Genomic DNA, 12473 nt, shown 5'->3' with positions numbered 1-12473 from the left:
TCATCTCTTACCTGTAAGAAGTTATGGCTTGAGAATTTGTTCCTAAACGATCAGCTGGTGAAGACAACTTTGCGGGTTCCTTAAATGACAACAACTTGGTACGATTATCTGCTTCACGCTGCAATGGGGGAAATGGAGAGAAGTCCCACAGGTTGCACCGGGCTGACCTGGGCTCGCCACCAGCCATCCCGGAAAGCAGGATTGGAGACTTCTTAGAATCAGGGTGGAATATTAATGGGAGGGGTAAGGAAAACTAATTTCTCCTCACTTTGTGATTTGCTGCCTTAACTGGAGGGCAGGAGTCATTTTGCATTGACACACTATTTCTGGAGTCAGGCTGCTTGTGACCTGAGAAGTGCTGATGCAAAGGTAACTGATCTTGGGAAAAGCATGGGTCCATAACAGGCATAAAGGAACATCTCTAAGAGGAGGTTTAAAATAGATGCAACTCCACTAGAGCTGCTGCCACATGTGGACAACAGAGTTAGAATCATAGAAAGTGTTGGTTTGGAAGGGACCTTTAAAGGTCATCTAGTCCAAGCCCCCTGCAGTCAGCAGGGACATCTTTAACTAGATCAGGTTGCTCAGAGCCTCATCAAGTCTGCCCTGGAATGTCTCCAGGGGTGGGGCCTCCACCATCTCCCTGGGCAGCCTGGGCCAGTGTCTCCCCACCCTCAGTGGAAAGAACTTCTCCCTGATGTCTGACCTAAACCTGCCCTGCTCTCATTTAAAACCATTGCCCGTCGTCCTATCGCTACATGCCCTTGCAAACAGCCCCTCCCCAGCTTTCCTGTAGGCCCCCTTCGGGTGCTGGAAGGCCACTATAAGGTCTTCCTGGAGCCTTCTCCAGGCTCAACAACCCCAACTCTCGCAGCCTGTCCTCACAGCAGAGGGGCTCCAGCCCTTTGATCATCTTCATGGCCTCCTCTGGACCCGCTCCAGCAGGTCCATGTCCTTCCTGTGCTGAGGGCTCCAGAGCTGCACGCAGTACTCCAAGTGCGGTCTCACGAGAGCAGAGTAGAGGGGGTACCATCATCCCTCTGGATCTGCTGGCCATGGTTCTTCTGATGCAGCCCAGGATGCGATTGGCCTTCTGGGCTGCGAGTGCACATTGTTGGCTCATGTCCAGCTTTTCACCCACCAGTACACCCAAGTCTTTTTCTGCAGGGCTGCTTCACATCTTCCCCCGCCTGCACTGATAATGAATTCTCTGACCTTAAACAGCTTGGGCAAGAAAGAGTGTGGTGTGTCTCCTGAGCACAAAAACATCAGCCCTGTGAGAGGCGCAAAGACACGGAGAAAGTATCTCTGACCTGCAGAAAGAAGTTCCTTACGGAGACTTCTTGCCAACAGCGTTAGATTCAGCTTTCCCATTTTCTACTTACTGGTCATGCCTCAGGCCATAGAAGCATTGTCTTGGCCCAAAATTACATTCCTTCCCGATGACAGAAAAGGAGAAGAACAGGGAAAGAGGAAGCAAAAAAGAGGGAGAGAAGAGGGAGATGTAGAAAAGGTGGGTGAAAGAATGAGAGACAGAGAAAGAAAGAAAGAAAGGAAAGAAAGGAAAGAGGAAGGAAGGAAGGAAGGAAGGAAGGAAGGAAGGAAGGAAGGAAGGAAGGAAGGAAGGAAGGAAGGAAGGAAGGAAGGAAGGAAGGAAGGAAGGAAAAGAAAGCAAGGAAGCAAGCAAGAAAGAGTGAAATGTAGAAAAAGACAGAGAAAAGAGAGGAAGGGGAAAAATAAGAAAGATTAAGAAAGCAAGATTGAGAGGGAAAGATTGAGGGGTGAGACAGAAAGACTGAGGAAAGGGAGGGGAGAAAGAGACAGAAATGAGAGATGGATGAATGGATGGATGGATGGATGGATGGATGGATGGATGGATGGATGAAAGGAAGGAAGGATGTAAGGATGGAAGGAAAAGAGAGAGGATGAAAGGAAGAGAACAATGAAATGAACATCATCTAGCTGTTGGTACCTGACCCTGTACTTCAACTCTGCTGCTTTTGATCATCTGTGAGAGCATTTGTGAGTTACAACATCAGCCCTCTTCAAGTAGCTGGGTCACGGTGCAGGTAGCTGCTGTTCCTAGGTGCAGAATCGCAGCTTCAGTGGCCAGAGGTGTGATAAGAACACAGGGATGCAGGGAGCTCACTTGGGAGCAACTACCACAGCTGCACCTAAACTCTGGAAGGGGAATCTACACTGTTTTTGTGAACCCACTGTCCATCCACCCATTTCGTGCCCATTGCTTTAGTGCCTCAATGCCTGTCTTGCTGGGTGCAAGGGTGCCTTGGGAAACAGATCTGTTTTCTGAATGTCTGTTTTGTCCTGGCACTGCAGGAGGGGCAGGCAGGCAGGTTGTGTCTGATGCGTCCTCACACGCCAAGTCCTTGTGAGCCATGGTGCCAAAAGAAATGGCTGAAAACATTGAAGGGAGGTGCACCTTGGGAAAGCAGAGGTACTGGTGGGGAGTGGGAGAGTGGATAGGTTGTGGGACGCTCCAGAGACAGTGGAGAGCGCAGGTTTACACTTTGAGTGTTGCATGACATACTACTGCTTTGCAAGGTGGTATTGTTTTTAGGTATAGAGAGCTTAAATGTCATCTTCATGGCTGACAGACTAGTGAGTGAAAAGAGTATTAGAACTTAAGCTAGGCAGGATGTTCTTCTATCCTTAAGTGCTCTTATAAACGTTCTGAATTTCCTCCTCTTTTGGTATGTGAAATCACAGTATTCCAAACACTTTTTAATGTTTGTCCCATCCTGAAAGACACCTATCTTGGGTAGTAAAAAATCTAGCCTTAATGAAGGATGGACTATGTCTGTGCCTCCACATTGCAATATAGAACCACTGAAATCAAACAAGGAAACACGATTAATACAGAGAAAATCTGTTTTTCCTAGGGGTGATTTGAAATTGTGCATGAACCCTCGTGGAATTGAGCGGAAAATGGGCATGAAAAAGATAATACATGATAACCTACAATAGTTCTGTATGTAACTCCGTACATCTTACTCTGTTGTCAGGAGATGTTCTGGGTGTTCAACCCAGTGTTTGGATCATAACTAATTTGTCAGAGTACCTAAGAAGAGTACAGACACAGCTCAGACAACGTATGATATGCATGTTCCTTCCAGTCATAATCATATTAATCATTCATAATCATATTAATCAGCTGACATTACAGCACCTCTGTTATCTGTCAGTGATTGCAACTAATCAACATATTCTCAGACCTTTTCTGGGGAAGTAGTCACTTTCTCAAGCTTTCACTATACTAGTAAACCTCATTTCCCTTCACTCCAAATCATGTTTCTTCAACTTGTCCTACCACCTGTTGTCTCTCTTTTTGCCTGTTCTACCCAGAGACCATCCGGACTTCTCACCCCACTCACCTGCTCAGTAACAGGAGCTCCTCAGCTGCTTTGGTGAGTGATGGAAAGGACATTCTTAATGTCACATCCTCATCCAGGACCTACTCTCCAGTTCTCAGAATCACAGAATAGCAGGGGTTGGAAGGGACCTCTGGAGATCACCCAGTCCAAACCCCTGCCAGACCAGGGTCACCCAAAGCAGGTTGCACAGGAATGTGTACAGGAGGGTTTTGAATGAACGTCTCCAGAGACGAAGACTCCACCACCTCTCTGGGAAGCCTGTGCCAGGGCTCTGCCACCCTCACAGCAAAGAAGCTCCTCCTCATGTTTAGGTGGAACTTCCTATGGTCAAGCTTGTGCCCATTACCCCTTGTCCTGTCCCCAGGCACCACTGAAAAGAGCCTGGCCCCATCCTCCTGACACCCACCCTTTAAGTATTTATAAGCGTTGATAAGATCCCCCCTCTGTCGTCTTTTTTCCAGACTGAAGAGACCCAAATTCTTCAGCCTTTCTTCATAAGTGAGGTGTTCCAGTCCCCTAGTCATCTTGGTAGCTCTCTGCTGCACCCTCTCCAGCAGTTCCCTGTCCTTCTTGAACTGGGGAGGCCAGAGCTGGACCCCGTGCTCCAGATGTGGCCTCCCCAGGGCAGAGCAGAGGGGGAGGATGACCTACCTCCACCTGCTGGCCACACTATTCTTGATGCCCCCCAGGATGCCATTGGCCTTCTTGGCCACAAGGGCACATTGCTGGCTCATGGTCATCCTGTTGTCCACCAGGACTCCCACGTCTCAACCTGTACTGGTGCATGGGGTTATTCCTCCCCAGGTGCAGCACCCTACACTTGCCCTTGTTGAATTTCATAAGGTTTTTCTCCACCGAACTCTCCAACCTGTCCAGGTCTTCTGGTGTGTCAGCCAACCCTCCCAGTTCTCTTCCATTGAAGCTTGCTGGAAAAGATAAGAGGAGCCTAAGTAACTGTGCAACTTTGACATTCAAAGCACCTACCCAGGTATTATTTTTTACCTTCTTCTCCACTTCACAGTTAAGTGGTGCTGAGCTATCTTTGGGGTCCAGTTGCTCTCTTCCAATAGACATTGTAAGTGTGACTGTACATACTTATGCGTCAGACTTCTCTATACCATTAAGCTATACCAGAAATGAATTGCAAAAATTAACCTTGGAGCAGGGTCAAGAGAGTACTATTAGGAGACAGAAAGATCTTCACAGTCCCTCCATGCTTTGAAGCAGTCTTAACAAGTAATTTCTAGCCACAGAAAGCCCACAGCTTACCTATGTCATAGCCAATGTCATGAAGGACCCTAATTGCACTGTACCCACTCTGTTTGTCTCCCCCTGAATATTTTTAAGTTTTTGGTAGTTCTGTTCATTGATCTGTTTTCCTCAAAAATCAATTAATCTTATCAAAGTCTCATTATGAATTTCTTTTTAAAAAGTAGCACACCACCACCACTTGGGACAAGACACTTCCTGCAGGGAATATTGAAGGCATGCAAGTCAACAGGAGAAAGAGTTTTTAATAAGGAAAGTGTGTCCTACCATCTCCAGAGTCCAGTGCCCAGTGGCATCTTAGTGTTGGGAAGTGCTGGAATGAGAAGTCTTGCTCTGAACAATCAGTTCTTCATCAATTCTGTTTCTTTGGCACTAATATTCCTGGGAGTTCTCATTTTACACAGAGGGCAGCAGAAATGCTGACGCAGCAGAGGCTGAGCATTCCCTGTCAGACAGTTCATCAGGAGTCCACAGGGTGCACTGATCTCTCCAGCATCCACTGCTCATACTAAGAGTGCACCTGACAACAGCACTTGCAAGCTGCAAATCCTGTAGGGAATGTTTCTCTAATACAGTTTGTATTGAATAATCCACAGATTTGTAAGATCTGGCTACTTTATTTCTTTTTTTCTGGAGATCTTGATAGTCTTATTTGGTTTTGAATCACCGTTTAGTCTTTTAACTGACAAGATTCATGTCTGGTACAGACAAGTGCAAAGAAGAAAAAATGTTGTTCACAGTAGGGAAGTAAAATTGCTTCTGTGAGTAAGGTTGGCAATGGCTGTCTGAAGTCATATTGGTTCTTACATTGATCATTCAAAGATACCTACTCTCCTGTGATAGAAAAGGTGCTTCATCAAGAATAATTTTTATCAATGTGATTAAAAGAAAAATTATTTTTTAAGGAAAGCAGCTTGTGGAGCTAGCTCTAGACTATCAGAAACCCTATGGGAGTTGCTTGTGAGTTTTTCAGTTTCAGTGAAGATTTCAGGAGATTTAAAAAGCGAAAAGATGATCAGGCTGTAAAAAGAGCACAGAAGAAAGTAAGACATCTGCAGAAAACTTGATTTTTCACTACAGAGCAATTAGGGATATTCCTTTTTCTTTTCTACAAGAGGTTTTGAAATAAATAGAAGAGTAACAACACACCAGGAACAGATGGGATTCACCTGATATTGCTAAATGAATTAAAATCTAAAGAAATGGAATTATTTTCTGGGGCATATAACCTGTGCTTAAATCAATGCCAGAGAAATGGAAATGGCAAATGTAACATCAGGCTTTAACGGGGACTCAGGAGTGAACCTGAGAATACATCCCAGCATGTATGATTTCTGTATCAACAGATACTGATAAAAAAAGAAGAAAATACACTGCATAAGTACCAGCACAGCTTTTGTAGAGTAAATCCATGCCTTACAAACCAGCAAGCGCATGCAAAAAAAGTGTATGAAAAAAGGTGTCTGCATGAATGCTGGGTGCCTCAACGCTCACACTGAACCAGTGTTAAGAATGCTTTGCTCCTCTATCACCGCATGTATTGATAGGCACCTGCATTTGCGTGGTGCGTTGTCAATGTGATCTCACCACAGGAACCTTAAATGTAGAACAGCAAATGCAACAGTTCACAGTGCAGTGTAATATTGGCTGGATGATCATTGTGAAGGTGCCTTTAGATGTGGTAAAGACAAAATTGCACTTCTCTGACTCACTCATAAGCCTCTAAATCAATACAAGCTGGCCTTGGGGCTTGCATACTCTTCAGTACTGGCAAACTGGCTTTCAAGAAGCCCTTACTTCTCTCATTTTTCTGCCACTAAGGCAGGCATAAAAATCAGAAAAGTGCAAGGCATGGAAGAAGGTTATTATTAGTTAGTGCTTTCTGGAAGTATGCCTTTGCTGGAAAAAATCTAATGGCAGCAACATAAGGTTACTGCCATCTCTCTGGTTGAGGCCAGATCCACTCCAGTGCAGAGCTATGCCTGTTTAGATCTAAAAAAATTTCAAAAAACTTATCAAGGAAAACATAATTGTCCATTAATGGTAGCTCATCATCCCTCTATTTAGAGGAGAAAGATTTTTCCACACCACTGTCACTTGCATCCCAGGCCAAAGACCCTTCTATTTGCCTGGGACAATAGGGTTCAAAGTACACAGTTCAGTTGTGAAGAAAGTTCAAAGTAGAAGAGGCTATGTGAGATAAGCACCCTCATTTTGGCAAAGGTATTTTTAATTTTGTCAGTTCCTTTAATCAGGTCATGTGCAGTATCAGAAATAGCTGTGCTTCTCTGCACAGAAGGGCAGAAGCTTGACATAAGAATTTGCTTAACTAATATTGCTACCAAAAAACTTCACTACCATTATCAGAATTAGTCAAAATCTTGAGTGTGATCAGCCTCAAATACCTTAAAACCAATGTTATTAATGTTATCAGGGATTTCTAACCTGATAAGAACATGGAAAAGATTGGTAGGAATGGGGTCCCAGCAGAACAACTGCAGAAAGGATGTAGGTATAAGTAACCCAGAAAGAAAGAAAAGAAAAAAGAAAAAAAAAAGAAAATAGGACAAAGTCCACACTGAGAAGTGTAGAGTACAGTAGAGAAATCAAAATGAACTACAGTTTCTGGGCTGAAGAGCAGCACAGGCTTGCAGTGCCAAATGGCCTTCTGACACCAAGGAGAATTTTGTTGGGCACAGTGCAGCCACAGCACAAATTTGCTACAGAATTCCTGCAACCAGATAACATTATCACAAAAGACCTGGGAAGGTAAATCCCATGGGATACCCGTACAGGCACGGCCAAAGGCTATGATTTCTAACTCACAGTTGAGTGAATGGAGGAGGGTCCAGGTCGTCCAATTCTTTTTCTGAACTACGGAAATGAGTAATGTCCTAGTATTTTGGGGATCAGGCACAAGACAGATGCCAGTACACATCAGACACCAACCCTGTCTCCGAATGGCAGGAATGGGACTGACCTCCATCAGGAATGTACGCACTGAAGCCAAGTCCAATACAAGGGAAGGAATAATCAACGTCAGTTCATTTTCTCTTTTGCATGATCTGGTCATCTAGCCCTTGCTAAACAATGTGGAATAGTTTTGTCCACATGAGTGACAGCAACTGACCCATCATGCGATACAGTTAATCATAGAATCATAGAATGGTTTGGGTTGGAAGGGATCTTAAAAATCATCTAGCAACAGCTGGCAGCATGCCTATCTTCACTCTAGAAAGACATGAAAGATGACAAATCTGGTCACAATTGAAAAAAAAAACCCCAAAAAAATACAGTCATCAGACAACTGGAGCTGCTGGGGCCCAGACATACAAAACACTTCTGGAAAAATTAGAGGCTACAGGTTTCAACAAGATGTAACTCAAAGAAGCTGGGGAAGTCAGTATTTTGCACTAGGAAAAAAAGAGAACAATGGTTGTTAACAGAACTGTAAGAAACAACATTGAACCACACCCTAAAAATTATATCAGTAAACAAAGCAGCAAAACATTGCTTTGCACAATGGCAGTAGGTAGTCAACACAGGTTGCCTGAAGGAAAGAGGGAAAGTCCTCCCATTGCTTCAGACATCCAACACCTGTCCACTCCGTCTTCAGAAGGGATTTCCAGAGCTGCTAGACTTGTAAGTTAGAAGCAATGAGGAACACCTCACATATCCTGGTGAGACTAGGATCCAGGGGCAGCTACTGGGCACTCTGAGTGTCTATGCCCGGGTTCACTTTGAATGTATGTGTATCTATATTGCCGCTACCAGACCTTCATCCTGAACTGTCAGAGGGGAACAGGATAAGGTCATTTGTGCTGCTTGTATTTTTGCAAGTGCTGAATGTGTTCACCTGTGCTAATCTGTGTGGCCAGCTGTGTATATATATGTGTTGTTGCATGTGTGTGCTCTGTGTGCATGGTAGCACATGCTCAGCCTCACTACTTGGTTGGACCTGGGCTTGGAACTGTGGCAGTCTTGCCTTTGTCACACTACCAGATTTGTCCCTGTTCCCTGACAAGAAACACCTCTGGAACAAAGCCAGCAGGGAAACCCCTGTTAAGGTGGAAAACAGTGTGGTATTGAGCATTGTGACATGGGGAAAGGAGTGTTTCCCTACCAGGCAGCCAGTCTGCCAGCTTACCCACTTCAGCTGGCAGGGCTGCAGGGGCCTTTGCTGCTCAAAATATTCTGGCACAGTCTGAGATAACAAGTGAATGATGAGCATATTTGGAAAGTTCCTCGGGCTGACCTGGCTGGGAAGGCACAAATTTCACTATTCCTTTTCTGTATTAGCCACATGTATTATTTGCTCAGCACTGACAAAGAGGAAGCTTGATGGAAAGCAAATTAATCAACATAAAATGGAGAGGAACCGCACAGAATGGCATATTTGTGATCAATGTCCAGCCCAACATGCTCTCAGAGGATTATTGGCAAAAACTTTTGCCATAGGCCAAACAGCCTTATTCATGTGGGGTATTTTCCAGCAGGAGAGATGGCACAGCATTTGGCTCAAGACAATAGAAAATGTAGGTGTGTATGGGAACCCCTGTACAGTGCTACAGAGATGCACACACTCTCACACATTCTCTCTAACACACTTGTATACAGCCTAAAAAGGGCTCTTTTTTGTCATGTGCAATTTGACAGTCACAATTCAAGAAACACCTTTCCAGCATTTTCTCCTCTGAACCCTAAGGTCAAACACCTCTCTTTCGCTGCTACTTTATGAGAAGACAAAGCTGTGCTGGTATCAGCATGCAGTCTGTACTTGTCCTGGCTCTGAACTATTCGCTCCGTGCATGCCTTCCTCCCACTGTACTGCATGGTTGGCCTGTGCTGGAAGCAGCCGTTATGCAAAGCCAAATGCTCTGCATAATGTGGAAGCCAAACTCTTAGGTGCCAAACTTCCTTGTTATGCAGATAATCCACTGTTTAGTAGATGCCATGCCACAGGTTGTTCCCAAACAATCCAAGTAGCTATTGAATGTGTGGATTGTTTCCTGGGCATGTTAACAAGCCCTTTGCTGCTGGCAGGACTGCATATGGACATCTCAGCTGAAGACATAGGGGAACTGCTGCTTTGGCAAGAGTGAACTGATGGAAGCCTAGCACCTTCCCCTGGTCCAAATGCAAGGCACTGTCAACAACAGCCCTGTTTTCTCCAGTCCCTGTCATACATTGTCAAGTTCCTGATAACACAACTCACTTTCTGCAATACTTCTGCGTCCACTGAGCACATGCTGTTTTCTCTGGCACTGATGTAGCATTCCTGATGAATAGATGGAGGAAAGAAGTCACTTGAGCATGATGCAGGTTGCTAAGTGAAATCTTCCATGATAACATTCAGATACAGGGGATAAAACTTTCCACCATAATTTTTCTGTGTTGGTGCCTCTTAAGATCCCTGATATTGAAGATTCGGAGGACAGATATGCTGCTGCAGCCATTTCTCATGAGCCCAACACATGATGATCCTGGCTCCCTGTGGAAATCTGATGCCACATAGGAGACCTCCCTCCTGTTGTGTTACACAGAGAACAGGCAAGTGTTAATCCAACTGGATATAAGGACTCTTTTTCTGTGGTTCCACAGCCACACTTATGCTTCCAAAGAAGGAAATAAGTCCACCTCCTAGTGCAAAAGCAGCAGTGGAGAAATCTCTCTGTGTGGACAAATTTTATCACAAAAGGAGAGGAAAATGTTTGCTCTCTGTCACATGGGAGCCACTTTTCTTACCAGAGAGAGCTAGGAATGTTGTTTCATACAATTATGTGAGAACTGGGATGATGAAACAGAAAAAAGGGTGACCACTGTCGTGGTCAACAATGTCCATAGTTATCTGAAGAAAAACTAGTCCATCTACACAATCACACAGAGATTCCCTTCCAGGAAGGCTTCAGACTCTGCACAGCAACGGCAAAGCCAATCCAGAAGAGAAACATTAGAACACCATAAATGGTGTGGGGTAGGCATATGTGAGTATGGCTGTAAGGAGAACCATCACTTTAAACGATCTCATAACATCTAAACAAATGTATAAATCCCTCAGTTCTTATACTTGGCCCAGATCATATTCCCTGTGCAGTTGGAGCCAAATGCTTCACTTACAGCCTGGAGACCTCTAACCTCCCCCTCAAATTTTACAATGTCAGCGAAAAATTAGATTCTTTCTTCTGAAACCTGACTCCTGAGAGCAATGATATCAATAACCATAAAAATAGGCACTTCAGCTGGGGTTCTCAGAGATGTGTTTGTATTGGAATTTCTGAGCCAAGAGATTCTCATACCAAATCAGGCTCCACTGATTTTTCCTCAAATTCATTTTGAGGAAAACATCATACACTTTATGTACACTGGGGAGACAGACACCTTTTTCATCACTTCAACAGAAACATGAATTAGAATGACAGATATTTGCAAACACCCTGCAGGGGTCCCTCCCACTGGAAAGAGCATACAGTGTCATCTGGCACAGTCATCTGAAATGTCCTTCATCACTTGAAAATGCTCAGTCAGCCTTGGGCCCTTCAAGCTGGAGAGTAGACAGCCAGCAGATTTAAGGTGTATAAGATCAAGAGAGGACGATCCGAGGGAGTGGGTGGATGAATGAATTTCCCTGCACAAGAACTAGGAGCATCAAGTAAAATTTATACGTAACCAAAGACAGAGGGATGGGATTCTTCAAACCACTCGTAATTAATCTTCACAGCTCCTCAGCACCAATGGAGTTGCTATTGAATGTTTCAACTCATTCAAAAAGCTGCCACACAAATCCATGGAAGGAGAACCAGGTACAGACTCGTGAACCCACACATAACAAACACATCAGGACTGGGATGTGCCTGAGCCAGGAGCACCTAGGGAATGGGCCAGTGTTCAGGGAAAGCCGCAGCACAACTGGCTCTTCTCATAATCCCTGTACATTCTCAGCCTCAAGTACCAGCAACGCTCAACCACTGCCAAGGAGACACTGCTCTGAGCTGGCCCCATGCACCGGTACAGGTTGGGGGCTGACCTTCTGGAGAGCAGCTCAGTTGAAAGAGACGTGGGAGTCCTGGTGGACAACAGGGTGACCATGAGCCAGCAATGTGCCCTTGTGGCCAAGAAGGCCAATGGCATCCTGGGGGGCATCAAGAAGAATGTGGCCAGCAGGTGGAGGGAGGTCATCCTCCCCCTCTGCTCTGCCCTGGGGAGGTCACATCTGGAGCACGGGGTCCAGTTCTGGCCTCCGCAGTTCAAGAAGGACAGGGAACTGCTGGAGAGGGTGCAGCAGAGAGCTACCAAAATGATGAGGGGACTTGAACACCTCACTTATGAAGAAAGGCTGAGAGATTTGGGTCTCTTCAGTCTGGAAAAAAGACGACAGAGGGGGGGTTTCATCAACGCTTATAAATACTGAAAGGGTGGGTGTCAGGAGGATGGTGCCAGGCTCTTTTCAGTGGTGCCTGGGGACAGGACAAGGGGTAATGGGCATAAACTTGACCATAGGAAGTTCCACCTAAACATGAGGAGGAGCTTCTTTGCTGTGAGGGTGGCAGAGCCCTGGCACAGGCTTCCCAGAGAGGTGGTGGATTCTCCATCTCTGGAGACATTCATTCAAAACCCTCCTGTACACGTTCCTGTGCAACCTGCTTTGGGTGACCCTGGTCTGGCAGGGGGTTGGACTAGATGATCTCCAGAGGTCCCTTCCAGCCCTATGATTCTGTGATTCTGTGATTCTGTGACCCAGAACAACTGCTGTGTCCTGACATGCCTGTCACCACCAGCCACCATGCAGAAGCAAGGCAGGTAGGTCCCCCGCAG

The 12473-nt window shown here is 45.4% G+C and overlaps 1 long non-coding RNA gene across 1 annotated transcript in view; it reads right to left on the bottom strand.

The window, feature by feature from the left end:
- The window catches only part of LOC128918079 (uncharacterized), a 132223-nt gene that overhangs the window by 48507 nt on the left and 71243 nt on the right, over window positions 1-12473 (bottom strand). The gene's annotated exons all lie outside the window — the stretch shown is intronic.

Source organism: Rissa tridactyla, chromosome 15 (assembly GCF_028500815.1).
Source record: "Rissa tridactyla isolate bRisTri1 chromosome 15, bRisTri1.patW.cur.20221130, whole genome shotgun sequence".
NCBI lineage: Eukaryota > Metazoa > Chordata > Aves > Charadriiformes > Laridae > Rissa > Rissa tridactyla.
The sequence above is the reverse complement of the archived record's forward strand: the minus strand, read 5'-3'. Positions and strand labels throughout refer to the sequence as shown.